General features: G+C 41.8%; 1 protein-coding gene across 3 annotated transcripts in view; it reads right to left on the reverse strand.

Moving 5' to 3' along the window:
* HS3ST5 (heparan sulfate-glucosamine 3-sulfotransferase 5) overlaps positions 1 to 20,125 on the reverse strand; it is a 148,435-nt gene that overhangs the window by 6,615 nt on the left and 121,695 nt on the right. The window lies entirely within an intron of this gene.

Raw genomic sequence — 20,125 nt, forward strand, 5'->3', positions numbered from 1 at the left:
GCTATTATTAAATTTGGGGGAAAATGCAAGCTTCCAATTCAGCCTTTCTTATTAAAAGTAAATCCAACCCCCCTTTCAAGGTAAGATTGTTTCTTATTGAAACTCAAAATAGTAACCTGAGAAGAGGGACTCCAGCAGTGGGCGATGGGTAGAAATTGTTTTCTTGCAATGGCATTTCCATGTTTGCTATGTGGAAAGGGATATACTAGGATTGCTTGACTGGCCTATTCATTCACTCATCAAGAGGTTACTGAGCATCAAGAACATTTACAGCGATTCTATTAGGTTTATGGAGAATTCCGAAAAAGATCCTGAAAGAGTTTTAGCCCTTGAAAAACTAATAATGGGCGAAAAAATTGCAAAACAACCAGAGAATGCAACCTAATTCATGATAACGTATAGATAAATGGTGTTGGAGGAAAGAAAATGAAGAAACGGCCGGGGATGTGAGCTCGTGGGAATGCTTTCTCTGTGGAATGTAGTACACGACCCCGTGAGGAGGCTGGAAGAAGGAATCCCAAAGGAGAGGTCCCAGCAGTATTTATCCAACACACGGTCAACAAATATTTATGGAACATGCCTTATGTGCCAGATTCTCTACCAGGTGCTAAAGAGACAGCGGCCAACATGGGAGTCTGTGGTCTGGTGGAGAAGACGGTTATTAAACCAGTAAACGTAGGATTCACATATACTTAGAGTAAGTTGTAATACCAATGGAAAATTACAGGATGCAACGAGAAAGAATAATAGGAGGAAGCCAGAAGGAGTGGCACTTGGCCTGACACCTGACAATGAGGAGCAGGTAGGGCAGCACGAGGGCAAAGTGGGTTTCAGGCAGAGGAACCAGCGTGCACCAAAGTACCGAGGGGGAAGAAGTCTGAGACACCAAGGAAGGCTGGCGTGGCTGGACACAGGAATTGAGGGGGACAGAGAAAGGGCCAGGAGCCAAACCACAGGGGAGGCAACAGAAAGGGTCTTTGCAGGCACGGCATGAGCCTGTGGTTCTGACTGAGCACATCTTGTGTGCAGGTAAAATGGGGAAGAGAAGGAAAAGAGGTATTTCAGGAAATTCTAAGAAAAACCCTATGAAGTTATTCCCACTTTATGAACAGGTAAAGCGAAGCTCGGGCAATTTTCTCTAACTTGCCCGTGATCACCCAACTGGCAGAGGTAACGTGAAGGCGAAGGCAGGAACTTGTGTAGTGTGATTCGGGGCTGCCGGAGAAAGAGTCAAATTTGTGTATCTCGAGGTTAATGTCAGAAGTCCGCAGCTGGAGCCACAGGCCTTTGGCACAGGGCTCTGGTCCCTGTTGAAATGCAAGTACTGCAGCACGAGGCTGGAGAAAAGGAAACTATGTTCAAGTTCCCTAATCACAGTCGCCTCTTAGTAGCTCTGTGACCTTTGGCGTGGCTGCTGAGATTCTTGGGGCCCCTCTTTCCCTATGTATAAGATGGGGACAGTCTCTGACCTCCCCACTCTGTAGGCCCACCGTGAGAATGAAGTAAGGTTTCTACAGGTACATCACTAGACACAGATTTACTGATATGATACCAACAGGAGGGAGTTTATGTCATCTGTTCTTCGTGTGTATTCGCAGAGTGAGAGAACAAGAGCTATTACGTAGTTGAAGAGGGCCAGCTACACACGGGACACATGAGAAGAGCCAAAGTAAAATGTGCTTGTCCCGTGGCCTGAGGGAGGGTCAGCAGCCTCACCCCCAGGAGCAACTGGGAGGGAGGCTGGGGGAGTCCGCGGCCTCCTTCCCTCTGGAAACGGAGCGGCCCCGCTCTCCTGCTTCACGCTACACCGCACAGGGCTCTGTCCACTTTCCCCAGCTCACGGGCGCCTGGGCCGTCTTGAGCTGCAGGTCACCGAGTCTCTAAGGCCCGGGCTACGTCCCTGCTCCCCGAGGGAAGGCCTCTCCGGCTGACGGCCCAGCGCGGTCACCTCCACCGGCATCTGCGTTCCGGCCCGGGCAGCCGCAGCCGCAGCGAGGCCCCCATGGCTCCGCGTGCTGCTGTAGCGTCGCCGCTGCCTGGTCTGAGGGTCTCCCCACTACTCCCAGCAAGGCGCTCCCCCTGCTCCCAGCAGTACCGGGAAGCTAGCCGAAGGGTGCTGAGCCCGGAATCTCGCTGCTTCGCTGCACGGGCTCCGGGTTCTCTACGGGGAGCTTGCAGAAACTTGAGAAAACGCGCACCTGCCACCACTTTCAGAGTCCAATTTAATGGATCTGAATCTCGCATCGTGTTTTTGTTTTGTTTTTGTTTTTTTTTTTTTTAGTCATAGTCATTTTCTACTGTATTTTTTTTTTCTCTTGAGTTGCCAGAGTTCAGTAAACTCTTTCTCCTTAATTTCTTCTTGCCCTGTCTTGTGCAGGCACGTAATGCCTCCCTTATTTCTTAACATTTGGGGATGTTCTCCTTGTGCATTTCCTATGGCCTGTATAGTCTACTCTTCCTCAGACAAGTTATTCTGCCCCTCATCTGTTTTTTGGTTATTCGCTGGATCAAGTCCGATCTCTCCTTGAAAGCGCAGGCCCTTCCCTCCCTCCGAGGGCCCAGCTTGGACGGTCAGCCTCCTTCCTTCTTGGTACTCCCCAACACCAGGCCCTGGGCCTTCCGGTCAGCTGCTTTACTGCTTCTCATACCTCTTCACTCCCATCTCTATGCTTCTGTCAGCTTCCTCACGGGCCCGGGATGGCTTTCCTGCATTTCCTCCTTCAAGACTCCCAGATCCTGTTAATAACTTCCTGGAGAGGGTGATCCTGGTGGACAGGCAATCTGGGGGGAAATCCCAATATACTGCCCATTAGTGGGGGGGAGTGGGTCAGGCCCACTGTGTAGATAATGACAGGAACGAAGCGTGATCGCTGGGCTTAGGGATAACACTGGGAAGACATTTGCATGTAGGGGGGAAATGACCGGGGCTATGAAGTCTGCGGAGGAAGGAGCCCGAGGTTTAGAAGACTATCACAACAAAGCTATGGAGCATATGCGTATCCTTGCACATGCCGTCTGGTAAACAGTAGGTAATGAAACTTTACCGAACATGAGGCCACTACTTTTTCCACTGCCATGGAGGATCTTTCACTGTCAAAAGCTCCAATAGTCCACCTGTAGACCCTCCCTGTATGGTAAGTCCAGCTGTCCCCATGGAGGTTTTGCTCCGTGGGATAAGCTGCCACTGCCAGTCCAGCTTCTGTCGGAGGTGCCCTCAAGAGGCCCACCGGGGGTTTCTCCAAACGTCTGTTTACACTCCCTCCCCTCCTTACGGCAGGGCCACAGCACCCTCCAAAGCATTCTCACGTCTACCAGGATGCTGAGGAGAACTACAGTTTTCACTCGAGAGCTCAGCTAACGTGAGCGAGCCGTCCGTGGGGAAGTGCAAAGACCCTGAGTAGCATTTTGGTTTAGTTTTATAATGGGAACTCTCTGAATTTTGGTACACTCATCTGTACAATGAAGATAATAATGTCTAGCTCACAGGGTTATTATGACATGAACCTTGAGTAAGACAATGTGCGATAGAACTTTATCAATATTCGGGCATGTTACAAAAATGCAGCATAACAAATATCTTCACGAGGCAGATATATTTGTCCTCATGATGCATTTTCAAGAGGAAGAGAATAAAATAAATGCAGTTCTCATTAATAATATAGATTGTGAAAAAATCAGCCTTTTTAAATATAAATAACTTTCAGTGGAAACTACTGTTAAATATTAGAATCCTAATGCTATATTCTCTCTTCAAAGGGAGATGGCAAAGTATGGCAAAGCAAAGAATTACCAAAAACAAAGAAAGCTAACATTTACTGTGTTAGGCAGAAATCTCTTGGAATTTTTCAGAACTGAAGAAGCCAAGCCAGTAGTTTCTAGTAAGTATGTCTAGGACACAGGAAGTGAGATCTCCTTCTGTTTTGGAATCAGCCTTAGACTATATACTAAGAGACAGTATCCTAGCAGCCCCTGAATAAACCCTGCTCAGGGACGACCAAAGGTACGTGGTTGATTTAACACTCAAGCTGCCTCTTCGGTTTCCGTACCCTCATGAAATGCTTGAGCATCTGCAGGGTGGGGTCTTCGAAGCTGGGAGCTGTTGCTCTTGGTCTGAGCATATAAGCCAAAGAGAAGCCACAGCATCCAAGGTTTGCCAAAATTAGTATTAAACTGGGGAGAAAGTGAACTGTTCCTCCAACCCCCAGGTTCCTTCCCTTTAGCTTTGTAAATTTAATGGATATCTTAATAATCTTTCATCCAGCAATCATACTGGTAATAGGCAATTTACATAAAATTAAAGTTTTTAAAAAGTTTATTATTTCTTTTTATGTATAAAAAAAAGGTTAAAGACCTACAACGACATTTAAGCCCTCCTTCATCTCCGGTTTTTAATCTCTCGGTGTTTTTCATTGGTGTGCCAGGAACAGCACAATTACAGTTTCTCCAGATTACTAAAGCTTCAATAGACCTGGTGTCTTAGCAGAACAAAGCGGAGTATCTAAATAACAGAGTACGTGGCCAGAAACGACACATTGTATAGACATCTGGCTGTTTCTTGAAAGCAGCACTAGGCAAAGAAACAAATGATTCCCAAGCTGAAACAAAGAAATAAGGGAACTAAAAAAAAAAAAATAATAATAAAGATATGTTCAAGTGCTGCTCAAAAGCTTGTAGACATGGTTACGGCAGGCCCCTGGTAGCAGTAAAAACAGTAACAGAAACAATAGCAGTGAAGTTCATTAAAAAGGACTGGACTCACATAGTAGAATGATTCCAAGGAAATCCCCACTGTCTGTTGAGTATTAGCTCATTGAACAACAGCCTTATGAAGCGGACAGGACTACACTTACCGAGCAGTATGCTTTCTGTTACTTTCTTTCACATTTGTTGTCCCATGTTATACAATGGATCTGTGAAGTATTATCTATTTTGTTTCTTTTCTTTCTTTCTTTCTTTCTTTCTTTCTTTCTTTCTTTCTTTCTTTCTTTCTTTCTTTCTTTCTTTCTTTCCTTCCTTCCTTCCATCCTTTCTTTCTTTCCCTTCCTTCCTTCCTTCCTTCCTTCCTTCCTTCCTTCCTTCCTTCCTTCTTAAAGATTTTGTTTATTTATTTGACACAGAGAGAGAGAGCGCACAAGCAGGGGGAGCAGCAGAGGGAGAGGGAGAAGCAGGCTCCCTGCTGAGCAGGGAGCCCAACGCGGGGCTTGATTCCAGGATCCCGGGATCATGACCTGAGCTGAAGGCAGATGCTTACCAATTGAGTCCCCCAGACCCCTTATTTTATTTTCTCTGATAGAAACCCAAGAGCAGAGAGATGAGCAGATTATGTACCCAATGGCATATGGCTGGTAACTGCAGAAGGAGAATTTAAATTCAGAATTTGCTGACCCCAAAGAACGTGGCCCCTTGATTACAATGCCTCTGGGAGACTCTTAAAAAATACTTGTTTATTGATTGATGAGAGCAGACAAAACCACTTAATGACACCCGGATTACCTGCCATTGAACCTTGAAGTAGAAGATGGGGAGGTGAGAAAAAGTAAAAGAAAAAAAGAGTTCCCACGGAGGGGCAGGTGACAGGGGTATTTTGGATGGTTTGAACCTGATAAAACAAAGGGAAAATATTAATAAGTGATGATAATGATGATGAAAATGAAAGGTACTCTTCTTATAGAAAAATAACGTTTTTAATACCTTACAAAGTGGTTTTCATATTCATTATACCATTTCTTTTACTTTCGTTTCTTCTGCTGTTTTGGTTGCTATGTTACTTACAACTTTTTAAAAATTTCCTTACTGTCCTTTCAGTTTTTGTTTTTTCTTGCACTGAAGGAGAAGTGAGGTCATTTGTAACATATAATGTCCTTGATTATTTATCTATTTAAAAATATTTATAGATTTATTTCCAGTATAGTTAACATACAGTGTTACATTAGTTTCAGGTGTACAGAACGGTGATTCAACAATTCCTTTCTCAGTGCTTATCATGAAAAGTGCACTCTTAATCTCCATCACCTATTTCATCCATCCCCCCCCCCCCCTCCTCTGGTAACCACCAGTTTGTTCTCTATATTTAAGAATCTGTTTTTTGGTTGTCTCTTTGTTTGTTTGTTTTGCTTCTTAAATTCCACATATGAGTGAAATCATATGGTATTTGTCTTTCTCTGAATGACATTTTTCATTTAGCATTATTCTTTTTAGCTCCATCCTCATCATTGCAAATGGCAAGACTGCATTCATTTTATGTATGAGTAATATACCATTGTAGATATACACCACCTCTTCTTTATCCATTTGTCTATCGATGGACACTTGGGTTGCTTCCATATCTTAGCTATTGTAAATAATGTTGCAATAAACATAGGGGTGCATATATCTTTTTGAATTACTGTTTTCATTTTCTTTGGGTAAATATGCTGTAGTGGAATTACTGGATCATATGGTAATTCTATTTTTACTTTTTTGAGGACCCTCCATAAAGATTTTGCACAGTGGCCAACAGGCACATGAAATGATGCCCATCATCGCCCATCAGCAGGGAGAGGCAAATCAAAAGCACCATGAAATACCATCACACACCTGTCAGAATGGCTAAAATCGAAACCACAAGAAACCACAAGTGTTGGCAAGGATGTGAAGAAAAAGGAACCCTCGTGCACTACTGGTGGGAATGCAACCTGATACAGCCACTGCAGAAAACAGTATGGAGGTTCCTCACCATACCATTTCTAAAAACCAACCAGAATCATGGGAACCTCACCTGTTCTCCCCATAATTCAAGAACTGACTTTCCTTTTGATACATTTTATAGTATATTATCAAACTAACACTGCTTTCTACTGCTGCTTGATTCAGATTCTTCTGTGCTGATCTCCATAAGATCTTGGTTAAATCTGTTACTGACCTCTCATTATCACCCCGTCCCCATCCTACCTTTGTCACCTCTTCCCCTCTCTATCTCAGTGAATGCCACCCTCTCTGTCCAGGGGGTTGCCCAAACTGAAAACCTCAGAGTTCCTTCTCGGCTCCATCTGGCCCCTCACATCCATTCAGCAGTAAAATTCTACCTCCAAAATATTACTAGACTCGACCTACTCCTCTGCATTATCATCTGTGACTGCCTTGCTTCAAGTCATGTTCCTTTTCCTTAGAGTATTATGGGCTCCTAGCTGGTCTCCCCACCATTACTTTTGTTCCTGCCTCAATTTGTTCTCCACACTGATGCCAGAGTGGTCTTTCTAAACAGAAATGTGATCATGTTGCCTTCAGGCTCAATACACTTTAATGTGTCCCTGTCATCCACATGGGTTCAGAAGGCCCTTGCTCCTTTCCACGGCAGCTCCACACAACCCCCAACGCCCGCATCTACAAACTTCAGCACGCGAAGCAACTTACATTTCTTTTCTTATCCTGTCTCATAGTTTACTTTTCTTTCCTCAGTTTCCTTAAAGAAATAAGAATTGGAAAAGCTCTTTCTACATGACATCAATAGCGTCCAGTGATGGCCCATCCATTGGAGTGCTGGAGCTGGTTTGTACTTGGCGGGCCAGTTGTTAACGCCATGATTAAGCATTACAGTCCAGGAATTCATGATTAAATAAATTAAAACAAAGGCAATAGATATTTAAAATCCCATTATTTCCCAATTATCATACTACATTTTACTATCATCTATGCTTGGAGATTAAGTCTATTGCATCTGTACAGTGAAGATACGACGGTGCACCTCTTCCTAATTCCACATTCAGTGAATTCATGTTGGTAGTTCAACACTAGACATGGAGGGAGAAAGGAGTTACACCACTGAAATTGACAATTACTAGAAATCATCCCTCTCCCCAAGAGCTGGTTGTTGAGTATTTACGAGTATGCCAATGATCATCCTCCATTCATTTTTCCTGGGCACAGTCATTAATTGGATCTTTCCTGAGTGCCCAGCACATGTGCAGTGTGGTACGGGGTGCAGTCACGGAAAGAAGGTGGGCGTCCCTCTCATGTTCCCCTTCTCTTTTAGCCTCTTCAGACTCCTGCCTTTCTGTAGGGGTCTGTTTTCATTTCTGAGGCCCCTGAAACCCCTTTCTGTTTTCACTTTTCTAGGTCTTTCTACTCAGCTTTTAGCACCTCCTCCCAGTTTCTCCCTGCATCTGCCACTGCCTATGTTCTCTAAATAACAGAACTTCAAAAGAATGCAGTGCCATTATTCATAGTAACATTGATAGCAAAAGTTCTTTAAAAATCTTATAAAGAGTGAACAAATCTATAAAATAATCTATAATTAGTTTGTATGCAAAATCATACCAAAAGCCGTCCAGTCTCGGCAGGCTAACATTTTCTTAAGTTGCAGTATTATTAACATGCTTCAAAACTTTCCTCTTTTTATTACCAGGGATACCTCCCTCCTTTGACTCTCAGATTTTCTTTTCAAGGCCAGAAGGGCTCCACCAAGTGCTGACCCTAAGATAACCACCTATGTCACGGGTCAACAAACGTTGACTGAGTGCCTACCATGGGCCGGGCACTGCAGACACCAAGAATAACATGGAGAACAAGAGCCACACGGACCATGCCTGTTGTAGGGTTCTAGTATTCAGGGCCAATTCTTGACAAACGTGTAAGGAAACTGCATCTTTCCTTAAACAAGAGCCCAGATCCTCTTAGAGGGCAGTGAAGGAAGAATCCCCACAGGCACAGGGTCTGCTGGACCTCAGAGACTCATCTCTTGGCCCGAAGGTCCACTTTCCCAATGGATGGTCCTTGCCTCCTATCCAGGTGGGTACAGGCAAACCACTCTCTAAGAGGTACTGTTCTTCCTTTAACAAGACTCCTCTTTTCAAAACCCTTGGCTGAGTGAAGACTTCACTGAGCCTATTTAGACCAGACTGCCAAATTGGGTGCTTGTGACCAAACAGGACTACTCAGAAGGATCCCATGCTCGGCTTAATGCTCGCTTGTCACGGTCCAGAAACTCTCAATTTCTGAACAAGAGGCCCCACATTTTCATTTTGCACTGGGCTGTACAAATCACGTATACAGTCCCGCAGTCAGACCTTCCAGCCTTGTGCACTGGCCAAAGCTCTGCACAGTGGCACCTCTTTCTTTTCCCAGACGCTGGGCTTCAAGAGGCAGATGTTGTCTGAAGGCCATCACGTAAGAACACAACTCTTCACGTCTTCTTACAGAGCTGGGAATTCCACTCCTCTTTACCTCTTTCAGTTCCGTGGTCTTCCCTGGGGCCCATATCTTCCCTGGGTGCCCAATACTGAACGTGGTGTCTGCCTTCAGGACACATGAAGCTTTACAGTCCTAAGTACAATATCCACAATAGAGCAAGTACCATACAAGGATGATGTTCACACACACACACACACACACACACACACACACACGTACACGCACATGCACACACAACAGCATAGGGGTTTCATTACGACAGATTAGTGGGGGGGGGTGGAATCCTGTGAAATGAAGAGGGCAGTGTCATCATCTCTAACATACAGATGGGAAAACAAGGAGACCTAAGGACTATAGGCATCTACTCCTCCCATGAGCAGGAAACTATCTCCCCATCCCATCCCCTCCTCCCTTCAAGGCAAAAAATCCTCAGGAAGTTCAAATTAAGTTACCCACCTGCTATGCAACCGTGGTTAAATCATTTCACCTCCCATATCTTTTTTTTTTTCACCCAAGAAAGAAAGGGCTTTGAAGGGATGAGTTCAGCAATCCCTTCTGGGTCTAAATTTCTCTTACTCTAAAAGATGCCACCAGTTGAGCGCTAAAGGAGTATTCTTGTAATGACAGGTTAATGGGTAAGGAAGTAAAGACAATTGCAGTGGGGGGAATTAGTGCCTGAGGTCAATCTCAATTTTTCTTATTATCCCCCAGTTTTAAACAGTTTGACCCCTTTCAAGATGGCTACATCACATTCTACTGCCTATTCCTGTGAAAAACAATCCTCTCATTCTAAGACATGAAATTTCTTTGAAAAGATACCGACACTTAAGAAAGATTCTACTGATTAGCTTTCAATTTGCCCAGCTGTCAGGGAACCCATAGGAATCACATTCTGAAAAAATTAACCAAGGGCAGCTGAGGAAAATTGTCACGAAGAATTCGCTTTTCTTCTATTATAACGATCACATAAGAGAGCTGTAATGAGAAAGAAACAAATGAAGAGAGTCACGAGAACAAGGGCATGGAAGCAGTGTTCTGCGTGTGTCAAGTCGAATGTGGAGATAGGGTGTAGATTACGAGGAAAATGGACACCATTTGTTAGTAGATTAAGCAGAAAATGTATCAGTCAGGATGCTCGTAATTGCTCTATCAAATGGCTAAGGAAGCTATTTAGCTCTTTGTTTCTTCAGTTAACCATGAAGGGTCAATGCTAGAAATGAAAAGGAAAAAAGTTGATGAATTATACAGAACTGCAGAGTTTATTACTGCACCGTGCTTAGTGCTTACCCTCCTGGGAAATACTGCAGGAGCAGCTTTGAGCAAATTCCAAATTTTCAAATGGGTTCTCCATTTCTTCCCTTCATTCAGCTTTTGATATCATGCATACATAATTTATCACACGCAGCTACCATTATTGTGTTAGCTTGAGTAGTCCTCTGGCTCTCTGTCTGCAGGAAGATACTCATTTTGCATTTGTAATGATCGAACTTAAAAGGAGCCAGTTAATTCTGCTTCTGTTCAGGGGTCTCATTTAGTAGAATAATGTCTTAAGGAAAGAGATGGGAACTGAATTGTGTTTTGGCATAGAATTCCAATTACTCTTAATCTCAGTATCTCATTGCTGTATGTAACTAATGTTTATGGAAGAAGGGTGTCTCTCCCCTGAAAGTTTCTTTTCACATCATTAAAGAGTTGTTGGAGTTTAGGAAATTGTCCTGCTGGTGAGTTTAGAAGTAGAATCTTTCCTTCTCTCATTTTGTGTTTATATAGAAAAGTGTGAGCTGGAGAGGTAACAAGTATACAGGTGTTTACGTTAATATATCATGGTCCACGCAGCTCATTCCAGTAATTTAGGCTCATGCTGTTAAAAAGGTCAAGTTAACTGGATAAGCTCTTCCCTCTGCCTTGCATAGCTAAAGTCAATTTTATAGTAATATTCGTTCTACTTGTCACACCCCCCAGTAAAATTCAGTGTAATAGTCACTACCACACAGAAAGTCAATTTTCAAGTCTTATTTCCTTTCCCACAAATGTTTTGTTTTTGGTGAGGATCGAAGAAACGATGTATTTTAATGCCATAAATAAATTAAAAGTATGCTGGTACTTTTATCATTAATTTTTTATTTGATTGGAGTTCTCATTATCCTTTCTCTGCAGTGACGTCTTCCTCTTTTAACCTAACATTAAGCTATATACTTTTATAAAAACTAAAAATGATGCTGATTTAATATTAAACATCTTAAGTGAAGAATTAAACCATTAGTAGACTGATTACACATAAATATGAATGTACATGTTTAAGTTACCAAGTTAGACTCAGAAAATTCAATATATTTCATGTAAAATTTAGAGAAATTTGAATGGGTACAACTTCCTGAAACCTTTACAGAAAGATTTCCTATTCTCTACTTAATCATCACAAAGGCACAATTCATAATACTACTATTCATCTGTGTGGCATTTTACAGTTTTTAAAGTTCTAGTTTAAACATTATTTTACTGGATTTTCACAACAAAGACACCAGGGACAACAATACCTACTTTATTCTCCATTCTATACAGAGAAAGTCAATGCCTGGTTCAGGTATGGCACCCATGTCCACCTAGCTAATGACTGGCAGAGCTCAAAATAAAATATAGCTGTATTGAACTTCAGTATTTATGCTGGGAAAATCCATCCTCTCTCTATGAAGACATGGCATTACTTTTAGTATCAGGACCTGATGTTCACTCATTAGTGCAAATCTAATCCTTGGATGCTACAGGTTTTGAAAGAGCGCTAAAGTAATTTTTGTTAAAGTATAAGACCTGGAAAGAAGGAAAGAGATATAAAGTAATTTGGAATGAACAAATGTTAATATTCTTTGTGTCTCTCTGGCTGGATCATCAGTTCCTCTCAGAAAAATATCCCAATAGGATAAAGATTACAATAGACTCATCAAGAATAGAAAAAGAGGAAATAAACCAGCTAATTGAATAACTCCTGAGTATAACAACTGTTATGCCAATTGTGAATTCAGAACATTAACTCCAATCACCTTCTCCCAACTAATATGTATACTTTTGGTCAGGATTTTCATTCTAGCCTGATTCCTCAATTCCTTGTAAATTACACAATATTTTCATTATTACCATTTTGCACAATTATTGCTGGTTTAGATTTATCTACATGTCTTATTATCAGACACTATTCTTTTTTTATTGTTATCAGCTTTATTGAGATATAATTCACATACCATGCAATCCACCCACTTAAGAGTATAAATTCAATGGATTTTAGTATATGTAGAGTTGTGCAACCACACCACAATCAATTTCAGAACATCCCCCCCTCCGAAAAGACACACTGCCCTTGAGTAGCTCCCCCTCCTCCACTTCTCTCCCCCAGCCCTAGGCACCACTCATCCGCTTTTTGCCTTAGTCTGCCTTCTTGCATCTCATTTTCCTTTTGCCAGAGTACAATTTCCTCTCCTTCAGCAAACAAATGTTATGACATTTCATATTGACTGCAGAAATATCTTCCTCCAGTTTTACTTCCCAAAGGGAAAAACAGGTAGTAGTATTTTCTTTATCTGTTTACTCCATTAGGATGATCTAATTTCTGAAAGATTTGTAGCTGTTGAACTAGTAGTGAGCTGAAATTTAGTTTGAAATAACAAATTACTAAAATGTTCTCTTCCAAAATTAGTATTTTTAAAAAGATGGGTTTTAAGAGGTAGTGTTCAGTAAGGCCTCTTAGGCTAGTAATCGTCTCCAGAACATAAAGAAAATAGGCGCTGGCAAAGCAGTCAGCACCAGGAGGCAAACAACTTCACTGGGACCAGGAGAATGTGCTGAGATGTTGTAATAAAGTCCTCGTTTATTGAGGTGTTAAAGAAAAAAAAAAATTGGACACTAGCTAAAGGTGGTTAAGACAGATTTTTTTCAGTACTACGACTGCAGCAGGGGAGAGACGTCAGTATAGAACTGAGCTTACCTCTGATGGGCAGAGGTGACTGGGAGTTTCAAATAAGAGGGAGAACGAGGGAGTGGGCAGGGAAGGGAGGGGGCTCCAGTAGAGCTGGGAAAGTGAACAATTATTGAGCGGGAACGGGGTCGGTCACTGTGATTAAGCCACCTGGGTTTGTTAACTGGTGCTTATCTGGAAGAAAAACATAGTTCTTATATCCTCAGGACAGGTAGTAGTTTTGCAAACTGGGGCAAAGCACCCAACAAATTACTCTCCCCCAGGGACGGGGAGGCAAGAGAGTGAGAGCTACCTCCCTGGAGGTCTGCAGTTCCAGATCCTTAAGGAGACAGTTCTGGGTGGTAGATTTGTTTGTTTGTTTGTTTTTTTAAAGATTTTATTTATTTATTTGACAGAGATAGAGACAGCCAGCGAGAGAGGGAACACAAGCAGGGGGAGTGGGAGAGGACGAAGCAGGCTCATAACGGAGGAGCCTGATGTGGGGCTCGATCCCAGAACTCTGGGATCATGCCCTGAGCTGAAGGCAGACGCTTAACCGCTGTGCCATCCAGGCGCCCCTTGGGTGGTAGATTTGTATCTCAAAGGCTCAAGAGAAAGGATTTATAATTACAAGTTTTCTACTCACTGCTTCAAGAGGGAGTTCATGGGCCCATGTCAGGTTTTGACTGGAAGAAACAGTAAATTCCACTGATGGCACTGAGTTGCAGGCAGGCATTTTAAGGAGGGCTGGGGTTATCCTAGGGACATGTCCTGAGGCTTCCTGAAGCCTCGCTAGAGTCTATGCAAGTCTCTTAGTGCGTGTGTGTGTGTGTGTGTGTGTGTGTGTGTGTGTGTGTGTGTGGTATGTGTGGTGTGGTGGCGGGAGGAGGGGGGACGAAAGTGTTTGTGCCGAGTGTCTGCAATCCTTAAGGACTAAGGTTGAGGCCTCACCGAGAAGAGGGCCCAAAGGAACCTGACTGGAGTTTAGTCAAGGAGAGCGGCTTCATCAGTGCCTCCCATGTGCTAGGTAACGGGTCTGCATGAGTACTTAGGTGATTCCTGTGTTCGTTTGTTTTTTGACTAGCAAATCAAAATGAAAGTTCCAAAATTTTCTTAGATGATCATTAAGAGTAATAGTGGTAGATATGACTTACTGGGCACTTCGTGGAGCCAGTTACACTAAGTTCATATGTTAAGTATTAAGTACTTAACATACATGATCCCTATAAATGGCTCTGTGAAGTTGGTTACTGTCAATAACCATTTAAAGAAACTTGCCCAAGTGGCAGAATCAGGAATCTTAATATTTCTAAGCCTGGCCTCTTAACAGTTATGTTATTTTAGTTTTAGCCTGATTATCATCTTAGCCTGAATATTCCCCTACCAATTGGACACTTTTACTATCGTTACTGTTTAATACAATAAACATTTGGATCATTACATTTTATTTGAAACAGAATTGCCTTTAGGAAAAGTCTTTAGGTGAACATTCACTGACTTTGTGTTTAAATATGACTGTCTTTTTTTCACGCTCATTTTTTAAGAATTTACTTATAATTTATAGTTTTATTTTTTAAATTTAAATTTAATTAATTAACATATTATTTGTTTCAGGGGTACGGGTCTGTGATTCATCAGTCTTATATAATACCCAGTGCTCATTACAACACATACCCTCTCCAGTGTCCATCACCCAGTTACCCCGCCCCTCCACCCCCCTCCCCTCCAGCAACCCTCAGTTTGTTTCCTATGATTAAGAGTCTCTTATAGTTTGTCTCCCTCTGTGGTTTCATCTTGTTTCATTTTTTCCTCTCTTCGCCTATGATCCTCTGCCTTATTTCTTAAATTCCACATATCATTCACGCTCATTTTTATAAAGAAGTCTGGGTATAGAATTCAAGGGAAGTGGTTATTATCTTGAAACACATTCTATTAAATGTATTATACCACTGTGTTCCAGTTTCCATTGGTGCCGATTCAAGTTGACAATCAGGCTGTCAGTTCTTTCAAAGCAATGTATCTTTCCACACTGCTTTTAAGATCTTCTCTTTCACTTTGGAGATCTGTGGCTTTACTACAGGTCCTGATGTAGAAGAAACTTTCATTTATCTGATTGGGCATTTATTAGGTTTCCTGGTTCTCAGGATTCATATGTTTCAATAGATTTGGAAAAAATAGGAATCATCATCTCATTGAGGATTCCTTTTTTCTGTTATTTCTACTTCCTTCTGAAGCTGATGAAATTTATGTTAAACCTTCTCATTCTATTTTCTATAATCCTTAACCTATGTTTTATATTTTCTACCTGTTTGGACAGAATTTTAGCTCATTTCTTTTCTTTCTTTCTTTTTAAAGACTTTTATTTATTAACTTAGAGAGAATGGGGGGAGGGGAAGAGGGAGAGAGAGAATCTCAAGCAGACTCCCTGCTGAGCACAGAGCTCGATGCAGGGCTCCATCTCACAACCCTGAGATCACGACCTGAGCCAAAATCAAGAGTTGGATGCTTAACTGACTAAGCGACCCAGGTGCCCCTCTAGTCAATTTCTTAAGATTTATCTCCCAGTTTCCTATGTTCACTACATCTAATCCTTTGGATAGTACATTCATTGAAATTTAAATTTCAATGATTATATATAACTTTCTAGAATCTAGTATTGTTCAAATATGGTTGGTCATTTTTTATGGTCTCATGTTCCCTGCTCAAATTTCCAAGCTTTTGGTAAATTTTATGAAACATAGCTATTTTATACTCTGTCAAAAATCTCATTATCTGAGACCTTTGGGTCTATTGTTTTACTCATAATGTCTTCTTTCCTTGTTTGCTCTGATTCTCACTCTGGGTCATTCATCTTCTAAGGAACTTTATTTTTTGTTATTCTTCGAAGGCTGGGTTGAGGTTGAATTTTCCAAAGGAGTTACAGATTTGCTTCCTTCTGCCAGTTGCATGAGGGAATGGTCTTCTGCGATCATGTATGATGAATTAGAACCCCATACTCAAGAGAGAACAAATTTGTGATTATGAATCTTCAGGGAATTTTGTCCTTTTATCTTGTGTCCAAATTGATTTCCTTATGGAACTAGGTTTTTTTTTCTAATTCCTTCTTACAATGACAAATATATAATCCTCTAGAATACTATTTTTATGAGTGTCTCAGTTTAGATTCCTTGCACTGATCAGGTCCTGTGCTTTTTCTCACAGCTGAGCCCACAAAACCATCAAAGTGGACACCACAGGATCCTAGAGTTTGGCAGAAACACTCAGAGTAATCCTTATTTGGCAATCATGTTTCCTGATTTTAACTCATTTGGGGACTCTGTTGATTCCTTACTTTCAAGCAGCCTTATAGATATAGTTATTTATTTACAGAGATCGACATATAGTTTAGTTATTTCAACATGTATTTTAGTTATTTCAGTAGCAAGTATGACACAGACTATTTGACCGTCCTGCCAGAAATGAGTGTCCTTTATTTTATTCCTTTTCCCTTAAACTCATACAAATTTCTCGCTCACCTACTTAATTACTCAGTCAGGAGAAAATCTCTCCCTTCATAGACATTCAAAGAAATGTTATTTCTTTGTTTCATCTTGTAAAGTGGCCAAAAATTTCTTTCAATTTACAAAGAAAAGGAAATGGATTCCTCTGAGATGTGCTCTGACGAGGTGGCAAAGGGCACTGAGACGGGGAAGGATTTTTCATGTCCCCCATGGCCTTTGTCCCTGATGTTATTTCTGTCATTATGTTACATTACAGAGCAAAAAGATTTTGTGGATTGTAATTAAGGTTGCTAATCAGTTGACCTTAAGATAAGGAAATCATCTAAGTGGGTATAATCTAATCAGAGGAACTCTTGTAAAGCGGGAAGTTCTCTTCAGCTGGTAGCTTAGTGTCCAAGCAAGACAAGGATTCAACTAGGAGCTGGAAGGTGCAAGGACTTGGAGAGCAGCCTCTCCGAACCGAGAGCAACTTCTGGCCAGCAGCCAGAACAAACAGGTGACCTCATTCCTACAACCACAAGGATCTAGATTTTGCCAACCATGACAATGAACCTGCAAGCAGATTCCCTCCACAGTCTCCAGATAAGAGCCCAGTCAAGCTGACAGCTTGATTTCAGCCTGTGAGACTCTCCACAGACACTCCAGTTGAACCCACCTGCACTTTTTTTTTTAAAAAGATTTATTGATTTTTATTTGAGAGAAAGAGAGAGGGAATGCTTGAGTGTGTGGGGGGGGGCGGGGGAAGCAGAGGGAGAGGGAGAGAGAGAATTCCAAGCAGACTTCACACTGAGCATGGAGCCTGACGTGGGGCTTGATCCCACAACCCTGAGATCACGACCCAAGCGGAAATCAAGAGTTGGATGCCCAATCGACTGAGCCACCCAGGCGCCCCTGCACCTGCGCTCCTGCCCTATGGAACTGTGAGCTTATAAATGGGTGCTGTTTTATGTCTCTATGTGTGCAGTCAGTTGTTGTGCAGCACTAAAAAACTAACATAGGCACATTTCCCTGTCATCTGTAGCTTTAAGAAAAAAAAAAGCAGTAGTGATTTTTCCCAGAAGCTTTCTTCTCAGGGAGTACTGAGCGCCAAACAGCAAAAGCTCACCTTCAAGAGAATACGCTGTACCCCTAACAATGCTAGCTCTTATGCTTAAACTTTGAACAGAGAAAATAATGCAATCGCATTTGCTATTGGCAAGAAAAGGTCAATTTAGTGGAATGTCAAATACCCTTCAGTGAAAAGGCAGATCATTACATCTGACACCAAGTAGTACTCTGAGTTATAATGTGCAAGCTACTGTCTTCATATTACTCCCTTAGAAACTGACCCCTCTGTGTTTTTTCTCAAGCTAAATCCATGTTCCCCAATACACCTGTGGGTCTGAAGTGGCTTCTCTACTAGATGACGCTCCGGGTCTCTGTAGCACGGTGGAACACTGTGCGTTTAATTAGATGATGACCTCCCCCACCCCCGATTTCTCTTTCCCCTCTCCAGCTTTATTTCTTTTTTTTTAATTAATATTTTTTATTATATTATGTTAGTCACCATACAGTATACTCCTAGTTTTTGATGTAAAGTTCCATGATTCATTACTTGCGTATAACACCCAGTGCACTATGCAATACGTGCCCTCCTTAATACCCATCACTGGCCTATCCCATTCCCCCACCCCCCTCCCCTCTGATGCCCTCAGTTTGTTTCCCAGAGTCCATAGTCTCTCATGGTTCATTCCCCCTTCTGTTTACCCCCCTTTCTTCTTCCCTTTCTTCTACCAATCTTCCTACTTCTTATGTTCCATAAACGAGTGAAACCATATGATAATTGTCTTTCTCTGCTTGACTTATTTCACTTAGCATTATCTCCTCCAGTCCCGTCCATGTTGCAGCAAATGTTGAGAAATTGTTCTTTCTGATGGCTGAGTAATATTCCATTATATATATGGACCACATCTTCTTAATCCAGTCATCTGTTGAAGGGCATCTCGGCTCCTTCCACGATTTAGCTATTGTGGACAATTCCAGCTTCATTTCTTAAGACATGCCCACACAGACCCTACCTCTGGCAAATATTCAGTATTTCAAAGACATGACAGATACCTTCCTAATTAACCTCATGCTCTTCCTTCCACTTTTCCATTTCCACTTGCAGAAATTGTACTTATCTTTCAATATTCAGCTCAGATGTCACTTCCCCCAAGAGCCTTTTCTAGATTCTTCCAGGCAGAATTGTATATTCCCTCTTTTGTGTTCCCAAAGCTTTTGCTCTTTGTTGTGTAAATGTCAACCTTCCCCATGTTATTGCTGAATTACTGTCTTTAAGAACAACTATTCATATATATGGATATATATACCCCCAAAGCTGGCACAGTTCACTAACAGATGTAGGATCCACATCTGTAAAACTGAGGCTCAGGTCCACTGAGATAAAATCAGGTGATGCAAAAGAATATATCTGCTTTTTCTTTAACTGTAGGAACTGGCTTGTTGCTCATTACTGGATTGTGCAGACTTGACATTTCTCTCAAACTTGTGTAATCTGCGAGTTGACCACCATAGTCCGTCCCCAATCACTTCAAGCCCAGATAATTTCAACAGGATCATCTCCCCATCTTGTGTCCACTCTACATACTAAAAATTTATTCAGCTGCCAAAAAATTGCTTTAGCTGAGCCACTCTCCATCTCAAAACCCAGCAGTGCCTCCCTGGAGCCTGAAGTCACATGGCACAGAATGACAGTCACAAGTCAAGAGCCACAAAGACAACATGAGATGTGGTGAAAGTGTTAAGTACCCATGGTTTTCAAAGGCATAGTATAGAAAGAATACAAAATATCTCATTAATAATGTTTTCTCTTGTTTATGTGTTAAGAAGATTATTTTCCTTGGACATCTGGGTGGCTCAGTCGGTTAAGCATCTGCCTTCAGCTCAGGTCATGATCCTGGGGTCCTGGGACTGAGTCCTGCGTTGGGCTCCCTGCTCCACAGGGAGCCAGCCTCTGCCTCTCTCTGTCTCTCATGAATAAATAAATAAAATCTTTTTTTTTTTTTAAAGAAGATATTTTGCTTGTACGGGGTAAAAGGAAAATATCACTAAAATTAATTTCACCTGTTCATTTTATCTTTTTTAATGAAGCCACTAAAATTTAAAAATTATATATATGGCTTGCATTATACCCTTTTAGGCAGTGCTAGCAAAGGGTGTAAAGTTCCAGTGCCTGAACTTGGCGTCGTGATTCACATGTGACATCAATGTTCTCTAAGAACCTCATCTCTCGTGTCTCGCACATGAAATGTCCATCATGGCCAGCATTTTTTCAGAAACCCTGTCCTTATTCTCTTCCTCTGCTCATACTATGTCCTACTTATCTTTCATTTTGCTTATCAAAATCCTATTCTTTCTTCCAGGCTCATGTTAGCCCCACTGTCTATAAGAAACCTTCGCTGGTCCTATCAACGAAAAAGATTTCTTTTTTCTTCTAAAGGTAGGATTCTGGTATCTTATTATTTGTGAA

This window comes from Ursus americanus, chromosome 11 (assembly GCF_024610735.1).
Source record: "Ursus americanus isolate L20-20 chromosome 11, mUrsAme1.1.p, whole genome shotgun sequence".
Classification (NCBI taxonomy): Eukaryota; Metazoa; Chordata; class Mammalia; order Carnivora; family Ursidae; genus Ursus; species Ursus americanus.